Below are 19,322 nucleotides of genomic sequence, written 5' to 3'. Positions count from 1 at the left end.
CAGTTAAACTGCAATGGCCGGGAATCGAACCCGGGTCAACTGCTTGGAAGGCAGCTATGCTCACCACTATACCACCATTGCATGCAAAATGGTGAGCATCCACTCCGAATGGACGCGAAATGGTACCATTTGTTTGCGCTGTAAAAATTCTTATTTGTGCTGCTACGGTTTTATCGATGTTAGACATTTTAATTTCTGGTGATGAAGTCACACAGCCCCCCATGTTCTCCGAATGGACCCAAAGTGCAGTTGTCACCAAATTTATCAAACAGTAATGTCAGATGTCAGATGTCAGTAATGTAAGATGTTCAGTCTTAAATAATTACATAGCCTATCGTAGCTCAAAGATTTTGATCCAGTGAGACATTTATAAGCAGTTAGTTCCATTAGGCCACTGGGACAGATATTTAATATCTCCAAGAAGCGAGAATAGGTTAGGAAGGATACTAAATGTTGTAGTGTATGATCAATGCTCAGAAAACGTTTGACTACATTTTAAATGCCATAAATGTCCTGCAGTCAATGGCTCGTTGGTCTAGGGGTATGATTCTCGCTTCGGGTGTGAGAGGTCTGACTGGAACTTTTCCTGTTGCAGCCTGCTATTCCTGCTAGAATTATCCTAAATATCTGCCTTTAAGGACATCGTGAACTAGCAAACAATTGGTCACCTGCCAAGATAAAAATATATATAATCACGCTGTGCACGTGCAAATGAAGATCATTATATGCATCATAATCATGGACCAGCAAAGATGGTGACAGATAGAACATCATGTTATGTCAGCACCACAAAAGTAGTACAAAGAAGTACCAAGATGTACAGAGGATCTGAAAATATTGCAAAGTAAGTGGCTGACCATCATCTATACCTCCTACCAAAGTTTGTCTCCTGTGAAAAGCAGTCAATCACCAATATCCCTTCTCCTCAGCACAGCATGAGCCACAAAACTACCATTGCTCTTGCTTCAGTTGCCAAGATACTGCAACTCACAACCAGACAGCAAACCTCACACAGCTCCATAGTGGAACAGTTAGCACCCTTATTGACTGAAAGGCAACAGATGGGCTCGTCGGGGATTTAAACCCGGGACCTCTAAGCAAGAATCAGACCCCTAGACCAACGAGCCATGTGGACTGTGGAGTTCATGACAAAAAAGTGGGAGGAGTCTTTCATCCCTTTGATGTCATTAGAACCTTTGTGACATCACAGAATCAGCATCTCCTTTGAAAGAACTGATGGAACATTTGTGGCGTTTTTTTTTTTTTTTTTAAGAGTCATGATGGTCAGCCACGTACATTGGGGGTATTTTCAGATCCAAAATACATCCCTGTACATCAGAGTGGTGCTGCTACGGAGTGTTGCATCAGTGGCCACCATCACTTCAAATAACCCAAATGGGAAAGATCCATATTGACAGCATTGTTGCTTTTTGCTACATCTGAACTAAAGATACAAATAAAATAATCTAAATTGGCTTTTCTGATTTGGCTGATCTGAATAGGTTTCACGTCTTGCTTGGGAATCAACCTTCAAAACTGCCCCCATGTTCTGTCAGGGTAGATGTTGCACACTGCATCAAGATGATCTGCCAGTGAAACTGCCTGAAAAATAAAACACATGGTGTTAAAGATTTCTTTGTGAGGTCAATAGCACAGCTTCTTAAGTCACAATCTTTGGAACATGCAAAACAACTTCTACGTACCATCGCGACTGACTCTGACTCTTCTGAAGCACCAGCATCAGTGGAAGTTCTGCTGCTGTTGAAGCAGAGTTCAAAAAACATGAAAAATTGGCTTTTCAAACATGAAAACCTACCCATTCGTGCCAACCAATCTTTCCTTCATTGAGGGAAACATGAGGATTCGTTCAGCAAAACAAAAAAGTTAAAAGGATGATGTAGCTGATGCAACAACTGTCATAGGACCTGACCCTGACTCCACTACTTCCCAGAATGCTCACCCTGGTGAGGAGGCTGATGAAGCTCCAAACAGTCCTCCAATGGATGACAATGCTGTTGAAAACTGAAGAGGCTTTGTAGTTCCAGCCAAAAGAAAGGAAGATGAGTTCTTATCTCTCTGCTTGTCAAGGGGCATCTGTTTAAAACGGAAACCATCAACAGCCTGTTAAACTTTGCAAATCGAAAGTCTCTGTGCTCAACACTCGTGCGTTTGATGCTGTTGTTCTTTTTGTGACAGCTTTTCTTTTGAAAAGGTTGTTAGCAGCAACAATATGACAACCAATTCCTCAAGCTGGTGAAAACAATAACAACACAGGGTGTGACCAAACAGGTGTATTCACAGAGGGCAGAACTGCTGAAGGAAACCTGTCCACCTGACCGCTGCTGCTCTCCAAATTGATGCACAATGCCAGGCTGCCATCCACAGTTCATCACTTTTATTTTCTCAACATGTCTCTGTGGTGCAATGTATAATGTGTTTGGCTGTTATCTGAAAGGATGGTGGTTCAAGCCCACCCAGGGATGTTCTTTGTTTAAACTCCTTTGTGGACAGGATCTCTGCCTGTCTTGTGGAAGACTGGGATTTCCTGAATGTTAGAAACTCAGTGCTGCTTGTAGTATAAAACACAGCTGCTCTACATGAACAGTGATCCCCTCCTGTCTGTAATCAGACTCATCACCATGCTGGATGAGGCCGATGAAAGGAAAGACCTCGCCGGAGTTGAACCAGCGACCTAAGGATTTCAGCTGTAAGCCTCTACAGTCCTCCGCTCTACCAACTGAGCTATCGAAGGGAGCCGTTAGTGCGTTTGTCTTCTTGTCTTCTTTGACTAATATTTACAGATTTGACATTACTTCACAAATCCAGCCACGAATGAGTTAGCACAACTAGTTTCATTATAAATTCTGATGGCCACCAAAACAAAAATCACAGATTCAAATTAAATCAGATTCATTCTTATATATTGCCAAATCTTAACAAAGTTGAATCACACTGAGTAACAAAAGGTCGTTGTCTCGTTGGAGGGGATCATCGGCATCGGAGTGAAAATTAGTTCCACAACTGAATCATTTGGGCAAAAGTTGAACAATATGGAGACTTTACTTGGGACAGTTGTCATTGGAAGCTTGTTCACTTTGTGAAGCTTTTAAATGCAGTTTATTTTACTGAGGACAAAAGAAAAAGACAGATTCACTTGTAGGGATGCTGGTAAAACAGGGACAGTCTGAGATTGCTTGGACATCCTGACTGCACAAAAGAGAGACATTTCAGGATTCCTGATCCAACAAACATTTGGCTTCTTTCTTCTGTCAGCAGAACTCAAAGTTATCTGGCAGGACCATGATTGTCTTTGGAGCTTCATTAACAGTGTGCACACATCACAGAATTTTTTTTTTGCTACACTCTGGTGCAAAGTTTATTAAGTTCATTCCAGGAGTAATCCACAGACTGCCAGATGCTCCAGCTGAGGCTTGAACTCACAACCTCAGCATCTCTCTGCAGGTTCCTGTCCACCATCCTTTCAGTTAGCAGCCAAACACACTGGCTCATTGCCCCACAGAGACTTAATGAGCAGCAGCTGTAGTTACACTATTTAAACCTCAGCTAGTTTCATGTTGGTTCAAACTGATGTTAAGATATTTGACTCTAGCAGTCATTGTTGGTCGATGTATGCTGGATAAGAGAAAGTGGATTAAACACAGCACGTCTCTCAGTGGGCTCCAAAAGACCACTGAGCCATCCTGACATGTGTGTCCAGCTGCCAGTCTCTGATGAGGAACTGCAAAAAATCCTCCAAAAAATTGACAAAAAACACAGACTGTTAGTGTATTTCCTTCTTCAAATCTTTAGTTTAGTCATTTAATATGTTTTGCTGCATTTCAACTCCTACAGTTGTGCGCTTCTGAGAGACTCTGTGGTGCAATGGTAGCGCGTCTGACTCCAGATCAGAAGGTTGCGTGTTCAACTCATGTCAGGGTCAGGTCATCTGATTGGACATGTCATATGAAGGGCTCGTCGGGGATTTGAACCCGGGACCTCTCGCACCCAAAGCAAGAATCATACCCCTAGACCAACAAGCCATTGATAAGGTTTTTTAAATTATTGAAAAAATTTTACTTTTCATTCTGATCTTTATTCAAGTGGTCCAGCCTTCCAGATCAGAAGGTTGCGTGTTCAACTCACGTCAGGGTCAGATCATCTGTTCGCACTTTTGGTAAACGCTCACATACTCTGTGGTGCAGCAGGACGTGTTTTTCTGATGATCCATTTAATTTCTTCACATCACATTTCACATCACTATTTCCCATTATTTTAGATGGACACACATCACCATTTGATTTTATTTCGGTTTATTTTGAACAATATAAAAGTCAGCAAGTTTTATCAATGATATGGAGGGTGGAGGGTTTAGAAAGTAGTTAGAAAGTCACAAATGTTACCTTAAAGGGCGTATTGCAGGTTAAGGACCACATTGAATCAATGTTTAAAAAAATAATATTGGAAATGTTTTGCTGGAAAGTGAAGGAGGTAAAATGTCCACAGCAGAAGGGGGGGGGCAGATCATTGGACACGTCATATGAAGGTCCGGGACCCAAAGCGAGAATCATACCCCTAGACCAACTAGCCCTTGATAAGGCTTTTTAAATTATTGAAAAAATTTTACTTTTCATTCTGATCTTTATTCAAGCATTCTTTATTGACAAGAAAGATCCAACATTAAGAACAGAACAGCTACACACAAACAAAATAATGATGAACCAGACCAGAGGGTGTGTGCCAACTACAGGGTCATCATGAACCTCTGTTTTGGGTGGTGGTTGGATGTTATTGGTTTTTCTTAATCAATATCAAACTAAATAATGGCAATAAAGGTTAAATAAATAAAGGTTGCAGACCCCTGATCGAGGGGTATGATTCTGACTTTGGGTGCAAGAGGTTCTGTGTGTAAATCCCAGAGGAGCCCCTCATATGATGTGTCCACTGTCTGCAGTTCCACTATTCAAGTGTCAGTAAGTTAGACAACATGAATTCAGGAAGGTTTCTCTGACTTCAACAGGTTCTGTTCAATGTGCTCTAACTGCTTATAAATGTCTCACTGGATCAAAAGCTTTGAGCTACGATAGGCTATGTAATTATTTAAGCCAGTGGACTTGGCTCATCATATTTTGCTGACTAACTGGTATTGGAGTTTTAAGCTCCTTATTTTGGCCTTCTCTTGTTGCCGTATCTTCAAAGAGCTAAAGTCTTGTGGATAAAAACTGAAAATGTTTTTGAAAGCAGAAGCAGTTTTTTCAGGTGCCCTTTGAATTAACCTTGAACAGTTTTCAAACACATTTATAGATCATTCATGATGGACCTCAAGTCAGACACTTTGGATAATTCTGCTGACAGACCGACGAGGATGGGATTCCAACCCACGCGTGCAGAGCACAATGGATTAGCAGTCCATCGCCATTTGTTTTGATGAACATCTACCACTGATCTCTTTGGACCTTTACCTAACCACAGAGGCTCTGAGCTACTGCAGCAGGTGAAAAGAGAAACTGTCTGATGAAGCCTCCTCTCTGCTCACAGTTGGTTTGTGAGCCTCCTTTTTGAGTGGTGGTTGAATGTTATTTTAGTTTTTACTTTAGACTGCACATCCGGTGCCAGTAGATGCATCAGTCAACCTGTCAACCTGTCTATCAGACCCAGTACCAACTACCCTCTTTAAAGAGAGTTTTTAATTTAATTGAGCCGTTCATTCTAAATAATACCCCGAGACTAACAAGCCCTCAAGGAACACACACTGAGGAAGGGGGTGCAGCTCAACGTTAGAGCATATGACTGCAGCTCCAAAGGTCCCCCAATCAGATTTGTTTCTCTCTGGTGTAAAACATTTTAAAACTGAAACAGTGAAAGGAGTTCTCCAACAAACCTTTTGATAGTAGCTGTAGAAGGTGCTGTGTTCAGGTGACAGTCTCCTCTGGAATTGAGGGTTCAAATACCTGACAGTCTGTGCTGTTACCCAGCTTCTTTGTCTGAGGGCCTTCTGGGAAAGATCTTTGTTGTGCTTTAAGTCACATCTGTCCTCATTCTGCTGATTCCTCAATTAACTGTTAGTACAAACTGTTTGTAAATGTTGGCACCTTGAAACTTCCGACATAGCTTTTTATCTCTCATTTCAGCATTAAGAAGCAATGCCTGCTATAAAAGGCATTCACATGGAAGACCTAGAACCCGTGATGTGTTTCACTAAGAGCTCAGTCATCACACTCAACTGATGTTGTAAACAGGTTACATTCAGAGGAATAGAGGTAATTAGTAGCGATGGGATTCAAACCGACCCTTTGAAGAGACCGCAGAATGAATGCAGCACCTTGGACTGCTCCTATGGCTGCCCTGAAAAGGGAACTGATCACCAGTGAGTGCTCTCATCCTTTTAGAGTCCTAACAACAGCACTCAGCTGTGTCATATTTTAAGGCTGTGCAGATTACAGAGATTCTGCTTGGGAACATGTGAAACTTGGTCCATGAAAACGACTAACCGTTGTTGGCAGGATTTGAACCTGTCACTGTAACTTTTGTTCATAGGGAGATGAAAAGTGCCTGACTTAGTGGATTGGTTTCCATTTACAAGAAACAAACTGGCAGTGGTGGGATTCGAACCCACGCCTCCAAAGAGACTGGAGCCTTAATCCAGCGCCTTGGACCGCTCGGCCACACTACCACTGGATGGATGTCTAAGTTCATGCTGGATGTTCACCACCCACTTCTCCAAAGTCCACCAGTGAAGGTTTCAAATCCAGTTCAGTCCAAATAGTCTTACTAAAGTTTTCCGAGCGTGAAAAGCAGTTAATCACCAAATTTCCTTCTGCTGAACAAAGCTGTAATAAAGGAAGTGATGAGCAGGAACTCCACTGAGAGCGAAGCACTGCAGGATGTCTTGTAGCCAACAACAGAAGTGCCACTGCAGCACTCTGCTGCTCAACTCTCAGTATTACAGATATGATAGACAACATTCTCTGTGTTTTCCTGTTAATCAGTGCTGCTGAAAAACTCATGTTACATGATGGGACATCCAGTGTGTATAAACAGCAGAGGATGGTTTCGATCCATCGACCTCTGGGTTATGGGCCCAGCACACTTCTGCTGCACCACTCTGCTCACTAGGGTCAGGTTGTAATGTCCTCTGGAGTTTTGTGTAATTTTTAACCACCATATCCACTTTCTGTCAAAGCGGCTGTGGTGGTTAAAAAGTACTGAGATTTCCACCTGCAGTGTATCAATTGACCACGAGGGGGCAGCTTGGAAAATGAAGTCAGATCTTATTGAAGAGTATCAGACTTTTAATCTGAGGATTATATCTGTTCAGGTGCTGCAGCTTCTTCCCAATGGCTGTTTTTTTGCCATCACATGTACCTTTGGATACATGACGAGGTGGCCGAGTGGTGAAGGCGATGGACTGCTAATCCATTGTGCTCTGCACGCGTGGGTTCGAATCCCATCCTCGTCGGTGTTCAGCTGGCTTTAGTCTGTCTGAGTTGTACCCTGCTGTTGAGCAGATTGAAATGTGGTGATTGCCTTTTTTTAACAGGAGACAAACTTTGTTAAGGGTCACGATGGTCACTACACTACAGAAACTGCATGCACTCATTCATTTGAAGCGAACGTGAGAGTGTGACGTATCCATCTGTGTCGCGTGGGGCATCAGTGAAAGGCAGGAAATGACTTTGATCTCCAGTGACGTCACACAGTCTCGTTGTGGAGTTATTAGGTGTTGATTCTGCAAAAATGGTCCAGTGCAGTGAAATGGTCCATAGAAGGATAGAAACATGTTAACCAGACAGTGTTCAAGGATTTGAGCTTTAAACCACTAAATTCTCATTATTAACTAAAGCTGTGTCTGTTATATCTATAACAAAAAAAGACCAATTCACTTGTGGAGCTGCTGGTAAAACAGGGACAGTCTGAGATTGCTTGGACATCCTGACTGCACAAAAGAGAGAAATTTCAGGATGCCTGATCCAACAAACATTTGGCTCCTGGCCCAGTTTGGTTCTTTCTTCTGTCTGCAGAACTCAAAGGTATCTGGCAGGACCATGATTGTCTTTGGAGCTTCATTAACAGAGTGCACTCTACTGTGGAGGTCATGAGAAAAAGTGGGAGGAGCCTTTGATCTCTTTGATGTCATTAGAACCTTTGTGACAGACCTTTGTGTTTTCTTCCTCTACGATACAGACACAAACTGGCAGTACTGATGCTGAGCTGCTTAAAGTGTCTGTCTTGTAAACAGGACATTCTGCATTCAAACCCCAGCAGAGCTTCGCTCTCAGTCAGAGTTGACCTCACCCGAAGTACCCCATAACTCTTGCCAAATGACTTTTTATGACCTGCTTGTTTTGACCTACATTTCCAATATTCTGCCTCCTCTTTCAACCACACCATGAAATATTGTGAGGTTGAATGCTGCACGCTGACTGCTTGTGTGGTCAAATGGCTTCAAAGACATCTTTTTGCCATTCACTCCTTCAAACCTTTGGACACAGCTTTGAGCTTTCTCACAGGTGACACAGGTGTGCTGTATTCAGGCTCCAGTCTCTTGGCATGGGTTCAAATCCCACCACTGCCAGGTCATCTCTCTCTCTGCCATTATTTAATATATATTATATTTATAATATAATAATATACATTATATTATAATATATATATATGATATTTATAATATATGCATAGAAATACCAGAACGAAAGACAAAGAATTCATCAGTGTCTCTGATTGGAGTGAATCAATAGATTCTGTAATTGAAGTCAGCTAACGTCTAAGAAGACATCAATTCCATGACTTGTTGTGTTTGGTAGTAAACACAACACCAAGAAATAACACTATTAAATTCAAAACTCAAGTAAACGTTGAGGTTGCATAATTAATTGCGACTTTCACTTTGTGGTGGCAGTTATGGCTCCCACCAAACCTGTTGTTGCCTTTGTCAGTCAGCACTGCCTCAACAAGTAGCACTTAGTGAATTCAACAGCCAAGTCAGTGCTCAGGTAAGCCAAAGTCTTGTGGAGAATGTGGGCATCGATCCCACTACCTCTCACATGCTAAGCTAGTGCTCTACCATTTGAGCTAATTCCCCTGTACTGCCATGCTAGCATGCAAGCTAAGCTTTGCCCCCTCTGAGTTCACCATCAACAGGTTTCAAAGATATTTAGAAATCATTCACGATGGTTACACATTGGTTACAACTAACATTTTGTAGATCAGTATCATACCATGGTTGGCTGTGCAGCGTTTGGATGCTCCAATCAGTCCGAGAAGGGTTACAGCATGTATGGATTCCCCAAGAACCATGAGGGCTGGCAAAGGAGGTGTATGTGTTTGTGTGTGTGTGTATACAGATACAAATGCAAATAAAGATAAGTATATGTACCACAAAGGGCCTCTGATGTAATATAGAAATTGTCAATTAAAACAAGGTATTGATTTAATAATTTTACTCCTGGAGATACTTTCACAGCTGCCAAAGTCGTGAGAACAAACTAGCAGACAATTGGTCACCTGCCAAAATAAAAGTGTGCACGTGCAAATAAAGATCAGTATATGGATCACGGTACCACTTTGGCTTCGTTTAGAGAACTTATGCTGACGGCTGGGGAATTAGCTCAAATGGTAGAGCGCTTGCTTAGCATGTGAGAGGTAGTGGGATCGATGCCCGCTGCAGCAGCTCAGAGCCTCTGTGGTTATGTTAAGGTCCAAAGAAGATGTCGATCAGTGGTAGACATTCATCAAAAGGCCACTCAAAGCAGAGCTTTGAGCAAAGCTAAAGACCAGACCGTCTTCAGACCACATCTTCAGGTAAACATTAACAGGAGGAGGTGGCTGAGTGGTTAAGGCGATGGACTGCTAATCCATTGTGCTCTGCACGCGTGGGTTGGAATCCCATCCTTGTCGGTACATATTTGCCCATCAAAGTGAGTCCACAATACACAAAGGCTGCCTGATTAGATTGCACATAGGCTCAAAATTTGCATTTCTTCGCACGTGGAGCGTGGACAAATACAGGTTGTTTCCATTTTCCAAGGATGGCATAGCAACATTTCTACATGTTGATGTCTGTTATATCTATAACATCAGGTGGTTCTGACCACACCAGACGACCAGTCTGTCCACCTGCTGTCTGTAGGCAGACTCATTACTGTGCTGGATGAGGCCGATGAAAAAAATGGTCTCCTTTGGCCGGTTAGCTCAGCTGGTTAGAGCAGGGTGCTAATAACGCCAAGGTCATGGGTTCAATCCCCATACTGGCCACAAGCAGCATCTCTGAACTTGGTGTTGTTCTCTCCATATACTTCAATGCAGCCTGAAGTCTTTTTCCAACCAGTGGAACTATCAGATACAACAATAACACAAAGTTACAATGATCAGAGCAAAGACTGCAGATAGATCATTTTCTTTGTAACAGTTTAGTGATTAGTTTCCAGCTGGCATTGTGCAGCATGCAGGGGATGTAGCTCAGTGATAGAGTGCATGCTTTGCCTGTATGAGGCCCTGCGTTCAATCCCCGCCATCTTCAGCGTTGATAATGAAGCACAGGAAGTACTTATCTTGTGCAACACCCTGATCTCTCAGCTTGGAGCAATTTATCCTGTGTAGTCATCCTACAAAATTACCAAAGTGAACACAAGTGTACATGTGATGAAAAAACAGCAGCCATTGAAGTCCACTTAAAGGCAAACTCCGAATGTTTTGGCCTCTTTTTTTAAACTCACGTCAAAACATCATAATGAACTTATGTCAAGTACATATAGAGCAGGTCTAGACCAAACTCTTATTGAAATTATTTTGAGAGCCGTGGTGAGGAGGGGTTCCAGGTCAGTATCTGGAGGATTTTTAAAAAGGAAAGTTAAAAACCCCAGTGTGCCATTTGTGAGTCAGGTATGTTCTGTTCAGTCTCCTTATGCTTAGTTGACCTTTCTTAAACAGCACCTATATTTGTCAATTTTTTGGAGTTATATTTCCTAATGATGTAAATTGTTATTTGTTGTGACATTGTTTCTTTTAATTAAAAGAAAAAAAATCTTCTTTCAGACCTCTGTCCTTTTCTGTTTGATCCCCAACAGTGCCCATTAGTTTAATATATAGAAAACCTAAAGTAGGATTTGATTCCATAACAGCAGGACAAAGTGTGTCATTAATCTTCTGGATTCTACAGACTGAGTTCATGTTCTGATAGATTTATTTTACAGCTGTAGTAACAATAAATCTCCAGCAGGTGGAAGTATTGCTGCTCAGATGTCATGTACACTGTGGGACACACAATACTCACAGAGGACTTTATTGTGCTGCAGTGAGATGTATAAAAAGCTCCAGTTCTACAGTCAGAAGATGTCCAGTCTGAAGGTGGATGAGTTCTGACTGCAGAAGAAAGTTTCAGAGCGTCTTCTGGCTGATTATTGATCTTTGATCAGGTTATGAGCTATAAACACTGATCATCTTCAGGTTAGTACAGCAATCAATCAAACATGCTGCTTTCTGGGTTTTAACATTAATAATAAGAACAAGTGTTGACAAAAAATGCTGTCTGTGACATTCACATTAGAATTCCAAACAATATGTAAACTCCATGTCTGAATAGAGGTGGATGTGTGAACGTGTGTTAAAATCTGAGAGAATTTACACTCATTCAACTCAAATCCAGGAACATCCCAAACATGACTATTAGTCCTGTCTGAGAGTTTCCTCCACTGACAGCAAACATACTGTATATCCATACTGATCACTGTGATCAGGTTTGAATCATCTCTGTGAGAATCCCACATGAAGCTGTCAGTCCTGCTGGATACACACACATCCCACTGAACACATTTTACCTCACTGTCATATGAAGAAATATCACAAACCAGATCAACTTCTCAATGTGATGATCAGAGAGCCTTTAGTTTTCATCATCATATGATAGAAACATCCAAACAGCTCCATCTGCTGGTTCTGCCCTGTTTTCTGAATGTGTCCCAAACTGCACACACACTGAATTACACAATAAAGCTCTAACGGAGATGATCAGAATCACAAACAGCTGTTTGGTGTCTTCTCTTCTAACAGTTCAGGAGCTGTAAAGTGGGAATGAATGATTTTCTGGATCTTTCCGTCCTACATGGTAAATAGATGAACAGTCCACCGCTGTGGTTTCTCTGATCCACTCGGATGGTATGAAGTGGACAGTCCGAGTATTTTAGGATGCTCTCTGCCTTCCTCTGTGTGGATCACTACGCAAACCAATTCCTATGTAAAAATCTCTGTTTTGTGAAGTCTCAGTACAAACGTAGAAAATAGGACGTTGACTTGTTGTAAAATGTCTCCTGTTAATTTCACGGTCACACAGCTGATCTGCGGACGAGCCGACTTCCGGTCCTCTGAAGTGGAGAGAAATGAACAAATCTGTAGATACTGAGGAGACAGAACTTCACAACTGTGACAGAGAAGCTGGTGTTGTGTCTTAAGTGATTCTTCGCACTTGTCTATGTCATAGAGGTCATGTAAACCAGAGAGTGTTGAAGGAACTGAGGTTCTACCAACTCCTCATTATTAACTAAAGCTGTGCTCCGTGTGAGGCTCCAACTCCCGACCTTCAGATTATGAGACTGACGCGCTGCCTACTGCTTCAACGAGGCCTGACTGACTGAAAGACCCCAGACCTGTCAGGAGCACCCCGCACAACACGGGCTGAACCAGCCACACACCGGGCAGGCCGGTACATGATGCACAGCACAGAAGTGCAAAGCTCTGGAATAAATCCTATTTTAGCCACTCTCCCTTTTTTCAGAGGCTGTTTGAATCAACACATGATGATTAACACAGATCCATGTTAAACATAACAATCTTTTCTCTTTTTGATTCCCCATTCTTCATTGACACATCTCTCTGCACAGTTACAATTACTGTTTCAATCAGACTGTATTAGCTGTTTATTGATTTGCTGGCTGTTTGCTGCACTGTTAAAAAGGAGGCTTGACTATTTTTTTACAAAGTGAAAACATAAACCCCCCAAAAACATTTGCATTTTGAAGTATTCCTTTCTCGAAGGGTGACCTGACTTTGAGTTTAATGCTTTAAAATGCAGGCACTGGATGTTTACAAGGAAACCTTTTTTTTACAAATGAACAGCGAGCTTGTACTCGGGTGATTTGTGTTTGATAGATCGGCACCTGACTGGATCCTCATCTAACTTAAGCAATGCAAATAAAAGGTCTGCAAATGCAAATCTCACACAGAGCAATGAAGAACACTGTTTATGATCTGCACCTTTGCTTTCTTCTGTTCACACAGTACCTTGCAATATGAAAGACCATATTTTATATATTAATATATATATTATATATTAATGTTTAACATTCGTTTTTACTGTGTGCTGCAAAAATTTACCAAATAATGGAAAAATAAAAAACTATTATCAATATAATTATTCGTAACAAGCAAGTGGAAAGTTTAGAATCATTATGATACAGTCTGACTGATTCAGTTCAATTAAATTCAATATGTTCATTTAACCGTTTTATACATTTTCATGTATTTTTTTACAATGTGAAAACATAAAAAAAAAGTTTGTATTTTTAAGTATTCCTTTATTCATTTCTTTATCAAGAATGATCTGACTTTGAGTTTAATGCTTTAAAATGGAGGCACTGAATGTTTAAAAGGCAGATTTTTTACAAATGAACAGCGAGCTCGTACTTTGGTGATTAATGTTTGATATAACAGCACCTGACTGGATCCTCATCTAACTTCCTCTACTGAAGTCCCATTAAAAGGACACAGCAGTCTCTCTGCACAGTCTTCATGTCTCCCTTTGGAGCAGCCTGAAGTTTTGTGGAAGAGGTAAACCAACAAAAACAGCAGAGTACAGCTGTGGACTGAAACAGGCTGAATGATAAAGGTTGTGTATGTCAGCTGCTTCCTTGTTGCTAAAGTCACGTGTCCCCCCGGCCCCTCCCCCCTGTGTTCTGTCCCAGTGGGCGTGTCCTCTCTCCTAATGAGGCACACCTGTCCTGCATTTCCCGCCAATCAGCCCACATAGATTCCCTCCTCGGACTTCTCTTCAGTGCCGGAGTATCCTGCCTCTTCTCGTTCCTGCTGCTCTCCTTCACCGTTTTTTATTCGTGCTTTATTTTTTTATTATTATTATCGTGTCTTTTCTCTGCCTCCGTTCAGGTTCTCCGGTGTCTCTCAGTCAGCCTCTCTCTTGGTTCCCTGTTTGTTCAGTCTCGCCTTTTGTTTTCTCTCTCTGTTGTTACTTTGTTAGTTTTTCAGAAAGTCCAGCTCAGTCTGTGTTTCCTCTTTTTGTTGGACTTTTGTATCCCTACCGGACTATTTCTGTTGGACTCGGTTTTACCGGCTCTGTTTCTCCATCGGGGTCCTATTTTAGTGACCCGTAACACCTCGCTGACTAACAGCAGCAGTACAACAACAAACCAAAAACAGGTTGGAGCGGTTTTAATGTTTCATACTTTGGACTCTGAAGTTATGAGGGTGTGACTTTTCCTCAGCTCAAACAGACACCAGGACTGATGAGGGAGAACAAGCAGCTTCTTCTCTTCACATGAAGCTGGAAAGTGTCAGAAAGTCTCCCTGAAGTGAGTTCAGCAGGTGAGAATCTGTAAATGTGTGAACAGGATCACTGTGATCACATTGTGTTGTTTCACTGTTTGACTGGACAGGAGAACTTTTCTGGATGCTGATTGGCTGCTTTCAGATTTGTAAAAATATTAGTTTCTCGTGGAGTTGAAGGACAATGATTTGAGGATAAGTTGTATTTTATGCCCATTAATGAATCAACAGAGCACTGATCTTGTGAGTTGACTTTTGATTTATTTTTTTTCTGCCTTTTTCCTCATACTTTACAACCACAGGTTGTGCCAACTTTTGACAGTTTAATGACAGAACTGGTCTGACAGCTCAGATATGACTGAAGCTGTCTTTGTCCTTCAAAGAACAACATCAATAATTATCACTAACAATAGCACAGACTTGTCTTACCAGAAAGTGTGATTTCTCAGAAACGAAGTATTGTAAAACAGATGTAGTATTTAATCTATTTCCACTTTATATCACCAATATCTTCCTTTTTTTTTTTTTTTTTTTTTTTGTCAATACAGTTGTGCTGGATTTGAAAACAAATACAACTTTTGTGATAAATGTAACACATTTGGGATTATACTTTGATACCAAATGTAGAGCTGCTGTCACAGATAAAGATGGTTTGCTTTGGTAGGTAGTTCTTCCATGTTAATGAGACATGAGAGAATCACATCAGGCAGATGCCCAACTGTAACTGCACTGGTTGTAAAATAATGCTGCGTTCCAGACAACTTGGAAATTTCACAGTTGAAATCTCCGAGTTTGGACCTCCAAAGCGTTCCACACAAGTTACAGTTTCTGCTTGAGCGCAAATAATTCTGGAATGTAAACAAGCCAACATGATGGACACTGTTAAAATTTATATCGAAATCACTTCGAATGCCAAAGGTGTCTGCAACTTGGTCATTTGAGTGACACGGAGGAGGGGAAACTGCGCATTAGTTAACAGAAGCTTGTATTTATGTTATTTTGAAACACATTGATTGACAATACAAGATTAATGAAGAGATTGTAGTACTTTTACGTTGTTCTAAAGTTTGTGTGTCACACACAGTACCACTGCATCCCTGGAACTGCCATATTGTTTCAGAAACGATCTGACGTCACAAGTCAGAACTCGTAGTACACCGGTTAGGTACGAGTTCATGGGTGGGAAGTTACAAGTTCGACTGCTGTTCCAGTGCACTTTCAAGAGTTAGTTGGGGGAAAACACGAGTTACAGGCTGCCTGGAGTGCAGTAGAAGTTTGATTGTATTGAAATCTATGGAGAAATAGCAGTACATGTAATTGGCAACAGCTACCCATCTGGTAGCTTCTAGACTTCATGGTTCTGACAGGTGTCAACAATGGAGAACATTAATCTGGATTATTTACACTGAAGCTAAATACACTCCAGCTAACTAAGGTTAGCTATCTGATAGTGGTCCTTTTATGTTCAGGGTCAGCTTGATATTTAATTACCAGCATAACCCATAAAACCCTGGTGCTCAGTCATTAGAAAATGGGGGGTTATTTATTTAGAGATATATCATATGTTGTATCAGAAAGTTGTTTTAAAAGTCTTCTGTGCAGACAAGTTTTTTTTTTTTTTTTTTTTTTTTTTTCCCCCCGTATTTTGTTTTCTTTAAAGAATTCAGGAGTTTTAACTGTTAGAGTAACCGAACACCAAATAAAATGTGTGTGCTTCAGTAATTATATGAACCATGATGGGAATTAATTCATATATTTAGTTTAAATACTGCACTTACAGTTGAAGGTGTTTGTATGATATTTGAGCATTTCTATTTATTGGTACTGTATTTTTGAACACATATTTTACTCTTCTGCTGAACCACATTTAATTGACAGCTTAAGTCAAAAACAAATATTTGAATGCAAACATTTGGGAACTTGTCAAAGAAACATTAAGACCTGTCACTCATGACTTTGCAATTGTGATGACTTAAAACACAAGTTAACACAATTTCCTTTTTGTGTGTCCTCTGGGTCAGACAGTAAAGTGAAGGCGGCCCCTGAGTATTAATAACAACCTTATGTGTTTATTAATTTTGTTAATGTTCTAATATAAAGTAAGATTCACAGAGTAACGTCAAGAATTTAAATTTTAAATCACCAGACTTAAACCGGTTTTATTTTTGGAAAGATGATCAACAAATGAATCTTAACTTATTAACCTTGAACTGGTCTGCTGTGTTTCTGTTGAGGTGTGACAGAACAAACATGTCTGAACTTGTCAAATTCTTTGGATGAACTTCTCTAAGAGAATTTAACTCTTACTGTTAATGGTCCACTCTGAGTATTTCCAGATACAGTGAAGCCGTTGAAGGTTTAGAGCAGCACTCATTGATTTTATTGTTGGATTATTTGAAGCAAAACAGAAATATTCACGTTATCACATACTCTGATCAATAATGTGACATGAATTAAATCGCAGCTCCATGAACACATCCTACAGTCAGATACCACCATCTAGTGGACAGAGAGAAGAAGCACCATCAGATCTGAAATAAATTTCTCTGAAACTTCCTGATTATTGACATATCGGACTGATTAGTTAATTGTGGAGGCACAGTATTTAAATAATGTGTCAAACAAAGAAACAAATGTTTAAGGTGCATCCTAAACATCAGATGGGAGAACCACCTACCCTGATCTCTGGTTTCCATGTAACTGATGTTTGATTAGGCTTGTAATGATTTCAATTGAATGTTGGGATGAACAGTCAACACTCTTGAATGCTGTTTCTGGATTTCTCTCTGGTTTCAGTCAGATTCTGTAATAAATAGTTTGTTGTTGGGAGTTAAAGGCTGAAGTTAATGACGTATTAGTGACAGTAATGCTGATTATGTGTCCTGTGATGTAAATCCTGTTGTAATGAAGCTTTTTGTTGTTTGTGTAAAGGTGGAGGCTCAGCTATGAATCAGTGTGAGGACAGAGAGGAGGGAGCCCCTCCCTCTAAAACCACTCTGTGTGGGGAACATGAGAGTCAGACCAAAGCTCAGAGGTGAGATGAGGATCTCTAACTGTCCATCTGTCAGAGCTCAGCACTCAGATCACTGCTCCATCATTATTCACTCTCACTGTTACTTACATTGTTTACTGCTGAACCTTTACTGCTTCAGTTTTTTTATTTTTTCCCACAGGGGGCTCAACCAGAATATGAAAATATAATAATAATAATAATAATAATAATAATAATAATAATAATAATAATAATAATAATCATCTTTATTGGCGTTGTAACTTTCAGAAACATTCAAACTGTCAAAGTGACAAGTAAACTTAATTTAAGAATTTAAACAATAAAATATTCTGTGATTCTTAGCTATACAAAGAAAAAACATTCTTAAGTTTATTCTCAGTTTGTTTGTTGATTATTTTACTGTCAGCTTTATTTCTAGTTCTAGCAACCAGAAGTCAAGACCAGATTCTACTGAACGGAGCTGTGTGTCCATGAAGAGTGATCGGTCTATGCAACGACCCATTGAGTTTAAGGGAGGACAACAGTCTGCTGTATCCAGCTGTGTGTCAATGAAGAGTGATCAGTCTATGGATGATTTTATCAAAGAAAAAAGGTAAAAGCTGATCATTTGTTGTTGTTTGACTCATTAAAGGTATCAAAGCTTGTCTATCAGTTTATCTGGTGTTCATAGAAAACTCCTGGAACAAACTGTGTGTTTGTGTCTTTTCTCCTCAGAGTTCAGTCTGACAAACATCATCACACAGACCTGGACTCCATATTTATGGTGTGTAAATGTTCATCCAGTGACTACAACAGACACCAACAAAGACTTGAGTTTGAAGCTGCACTCTTTAGACCAGTAGAGCTTTACTCTGTGACAGACAGGAGTTGAATTGGGATTGAACAGGTTTGGGGTGGGAGAGAGTGGGAGAGGACTGGGAGTTGTAGTTCACCACAGAGCAATAATCCATCAGCCTCAACAGATATGTTCTGTATGAATATGGTCTGTTGGAGACTTACAAAACATTTCTGCTCCTTCTTCTTCATCTACAGTGAATCTTAAAGTAAAGTTTATTTAGTTTTTTTTTTCTTCCCCCAGATCATTTCAGCTGTGACTTAATAACAAAGACCAAAGTTAATCAGATTCAGTCCTGGACCTCCATGGACTCTGTCTTTACAGGGTTTAAAGATGGAATAATTCATCAGTGAACTAGTTCAGGTGGTCTGATCCATTGGGATTGGGATTGAACAGGTTTGGGGTGGGCGAGAGTGGGAGAGGACTGGGAGTTGTAGTTCACCACAGAGCAATAATCCATCAGCCTCAACAGATATTTTCTGTATGAATAGGGTCTGTTGGAGACAGACCCTGAATTTTCACTTCCTAAGTTGATGTGTTGAAGGGCTGTATCAGTTTGGTCTTCATGTGATGATCAGGATCTCTGTGTTGTCAGAATCTAAAGTCAAACTTAGTAAGTTACACCAGTGAAGTTAGTTTAGTGAAGTCAGCAGGTCTGAATCTTTCTGTGTAGCTCTGGAAAGAGACGTGGCAGCAGATGATACAGCAGCAGCTAAAGTTGAACTCTGCTGACTGATGATCTGATGCTTTGATCCATCAGTTTATACTGAGAGTGAACTTTACACAGGATGTTATTGTGTTCCAGCTGCTGGAGGAGAACATCGTCTGTTTTGTGAAGAACGAGCTGAAGAAAATCAAAAGGAGTCTGAGTCCAGATTACCCACAATTCATGAAGAATGAGGATGATGAGGTGGATGAAGAGCAGAG

At 40.6% G+C, this 19,322-nt stretch overlaps 6 non-coding genes across 6 annotated transcripts; 3 read left to right on the top strand and 3 right to left on the bottom strand.

Moving 5' to 3' along the window:
* Positions 1–9: 9 nt before the first annotated feature.
* On the bottom strand, positions 10–81 carry trnag-ucc (transfer RNA glycine (anticodon UCC)). Its single transcript has one exon. It is a non-coding gene; the product is annotated as a tRNA-Gly (tRNA).
* Positions 82–3,868: 3,787 nt separating this feature from the next.
* trnaw-cca (transfer RNA tryptophan (anticodon CCA)) lies at positions 3,869–3,940 on the top strand. The gene has a single exon. It is a non-coding gene; the product is annotated as a tRNA-Trp (tRNA).
* Positions 3,941–3,968: 28 nt separating this feature from the next.
* trnap-ugg (transfer RNA proline (anticodon UGG)) lies at positions 3,969–4,040 on the bottom strand. The gene has a single exon. It is a non-coding gene; the product is annotated as a tRNA-Pro (tRNA).
* A 2,548-nt stretch (positions 4,041–6,588) lies between these two features.
* trnal-aag (transfer RNA leucine (anticodon AAG)) lies at positions 6,589–6,670 on the bottom strand. The gene has a single exon. It is a non-coding gene; the product is annotated as a tRNA-Leu (tRNA).
* A 704-nt stretch (positions 6,671–7,374) lies between these two features.
* On the top strand, positions 7,375–7,456 carry trnas-gcu (transfer RNA serine (anticodon GCU)). The gene has a single exon. It is a non-coding gene; the product is annotated as a tRNA-Ser (tRNA).
* A 2,721-nt stretch (positions 7,457–10,177) lies between these two features.
* trnai-aau (transfer RNA isoleucine (anticodon AAU)) lies at positions 10,178–10,251 on the top strand. The gene has a single exon. It is a non-coding gene; the product is annotated as a tRNA-Ile (tRNA).
* Positions 10,252–19,322: the final 9,071 nt, after the last annotated feature.

The sequence above is a fragment of the Echeneis naucrates genome, chromosome 2 (genome assembly GCF_900963305.1).
Source record: "Echeneis naucrates chromosome 2, fEcheNa1.1, whole genome shotgun sequence".
In the NCBI taxonomy this organism is placed as follows: Eukaryota; Metazoa; Chordata; class Actinopteri; order Carangiformes; family Echeneidae; genus Echeneis; species Echeneis naucrates.
The sequence above is the reverse complement of the archived record's forward strand: the minus strand, read 5'-3'. Positions and strand labels throughout refer to the sequence as shown.